This window comes from Cyanistes caeruleus, chromosome 5 (genome assembly GCF_971803275.1).
Source record: "Cyanistes caeruleus chromosome 5, bCyaCae1.hap1.1, whole genome shotgun sequence".
NCBI classification, from domain to species: Eukaryota; Metazoa; Chordata; class Aves; order Passeriformes; family Paridae; genus Cyanistes; species Cyanistes caeruleus.
In genome coordinates, this window is record NC_141705.1 from 77,997,734 (window position 1) to 78,000,545 (window position 2,812).

The 2,812-nt window shown below is 42.2% G+C and overlaps 1 long non-coding RNA gene across 1 annotated transcript; it reads left to right on the plus strand.

Annotated features, from left to right (window-relative positions):
* The first annotated feature begins 903 nt into the window (after positions 1-903).
* Positions 904-2,573, plus strand: LOC111929057 (uncharacterized). The gene is made up of 3 exons (XR_002864491.2): positions 904-982; positions 2,339-2,399; positions 2,502-2,573. It is a non-coding gene; the product is annotated as an uncharacterized LOC111929057 (long non-coding RNA).
* Positions 2,574-2,812: the final 239 nt, after the last annotated feature.

The window sequence follows — 2,812 nt, forward strand, 5'->3', positions numbered from 1 at the left end:
TCTGGTGTACCTAAAACAATCTACCAGTACTTACCTAGAAATATTCTGGGTTTTCAAAATGCAAGCATAAACATGGCAGAAATCACTCTCTGACTGAATGTCATCATTTGTGTTTTGTTAAAATATTCCAGAAGATTAACCTGCTAAAACACCTGGGGTGGAGGGGTTGTCTTTAAAAGCTGCTTTGGCATTAAAAAGCGTACAGTATTGGGCACAGAAGAGAAAGGAAAAGACAAAAACAAAGAACACAGTTTTCCATTATCAGAACAAGGCAAAGCAGGATCAGCTGCTTTTTGAAGATAATTTGTTGTTGTGAGAGACCTCACATAGTCCCCAAGGCTGCATTTCCCATTCCAGTCTCGCTGTGGAGTATTGGTTGCAGCAGGACTGTTAATCACAGCTAATTGTGAGGACAGCACTGTGGCAGGAACAACTGTCCCCAACGAAGCCAGCTGAACCAGTAACTTCATTTTAGCTTCCTTAAGGGCTTTGGATGTTATTGATTTCAGGTCACTGGCAGGGGTGGGTAGATAAGTGCCTGCCCCAGTACTGCAGAATGTTAGGACAGTAAACTTATTGTCTTGCTTTAGCCCAGCTAACAACAGAATAAACTAACTTTTACCATTAAACTTGTACCAGATAGCCTAATCCAAGTGTAAGGCTTCTCAGCCACAGCTGTCTTGCCCTTTAAAAAAAGGAAAGGAAAAAAAGCCAAGTAAATATTCTCTATGGAGACATTTAAGATTCCCTTCCTTCCCCCCAGGAGCAGTAATGTATGTATCTTCATCTTTTGGACTTTTTCCAAAGTGCTTAACTTTGGAATTTACATATTATGCTTGCCACAGCAAGTGTCTCTTTAGACTAACGCTCCTCTCCCATACAGGTCTAAATTCTGTCACTCCTTTTCCCCAGAGCTTGCAGTAATGAGTGGACAGCTTCTCTGCAGAAATTGTGGTCTGTCAGAAAAAACAAAGCAGAGGAAGTATGTATCATTTGGCTGTCTCCTTAATTTTAGTGTAACAATTCCATTTTTAGGTACAGAGAGTCCATAATAGAATGGGCATATCCGAGTTTAGCACACAAAGCTCTAAATAAGACTGCTGCTTTACAAAACCACAGCGCAGAATGGCAATTGTTTCTAGCGTGGTAACCGCAGTGATTGAGAGATGCCCAAAGTAACTTGTTTTTTAAAGGGGAAAACTTCAGTGTGTGGTGGCAAGCTCTGAAACCACCGATATAAATGGATTAGGCCGTGAGCACAGCAAACAATAGTCCCATTACTTTGGCTTAGGTCTGTTTTCACAGAGCTAGAGAGTACTTAAAAAAAAATCTCCTTGGTCTTTCCAATATCACTGGAGGGCTGGGCTGGGACAGAGACGCTTTCTGCAGGCGCAGCACCAGGATGTGCTAATATTATCAAGCCTTTTGCTTTGTTGTCGTGCTATTCTTACTTAGCTACTAATGCTCCATGAATGCATGACTGCTCTTTCCAGTCCACATAACAGCTATATTACTGGAGGTTCCAGCCTGTTGTTTTTCTTCGAAGCTAGGCTTCAGCCTTGGTTAATGTTTGCCCAGAAATATGTAATTGCGGACTTCCTCCTCATAAACCGTTCCAGAGCACAGGCTGCCATCCTTCCATGTTATTATTATCTGTGTGCCTGCAGGCTAGAGCAGGGTGTGCTCTCACATTTGAGAGGAGAGATAACCCTTTCCTTGCAGGAAAGGCACTCAATGCCTTGGACTGAGGCAGATCCTACTAAAAAGAGGTGATCTGAAAGCTTTACTGGTGTTATTTTCTGCCCTCGGATTACAGAATAAAAATACTTTTAGCACAGGTCTAGTAGGTCACAAATAAGTGTAAGGAAAGCTGAGTATCGAGTCATAGAATAATCTGGGTTGGAACTGGCCTTAATGGTCATTTAGTTCCAACCCCTCAGCCAGGGGCAAGGACAACTTCACTATCCCAGGCTGCTCCATACCCCATCCAGCCTGGCCTTGGCCTGGGAAACCTGTGCCAGTGCCTCACCACCCTCACAATAAATGGGCCTTTTAAGCCATTTAATTCACAGCACTGTATATACTTATTTGTGCTTCTTATTTTTTTATTTCTGATTATCCATGCATTTTTTTAAAAAATCCAAGTTAAAAAATACATCCTTATTTTCTATATTTTCCCCCTATCATTAAATACTGTCACCAACAGAAGGAAATAAAGAAGCCTAGAGTAATTTTTGTATAAAACTCGGATTTCAAACAGACAGTGGGATATTAGCATAAGCCTTTTCTGGAGAAACAATCAGCAAACTGAACACACTTCTCTTAATTTTGGGCACAGGTCTTCAGTGCCAGAAATGCAGCATCAGCAAGGACAGCAAAGCCCCAAGAACTAGCAGAAGGTAGGTAATGTTCAGGATTTACAGTGGTAAACATGCCCCTGTAAAGAAAGCTGCCTGATTCTTGAGCTACTGAAATAGGTTCAGGAATCTCTCTTCTCCTAGGAATTGCCTACATCTTCCATGGATACCATGAAGAATCAAGAAACTCAACTCAAGAAACATGAGAAATTAAACAGCTGAAATCTCTTCAGATGCTCTGTAGGCAACAGGTCTTCTAAGGTCTTGCCCAGATCCTTGCTGGAGATAGCCTGGCGTGCTTTCCAATCTCAGCATTCCCTCTCTGCCCTCAAACCACCCAGATTCGGGACCTGTCAGAGTATGTTAAAGCTCACATCCAGTCTGTTCGCCTGAATTGCCTCTAAGGAGAAACAAGGGTAAAGTGGAAGCCAATTTAAGCCCAGAATCTCACCCTG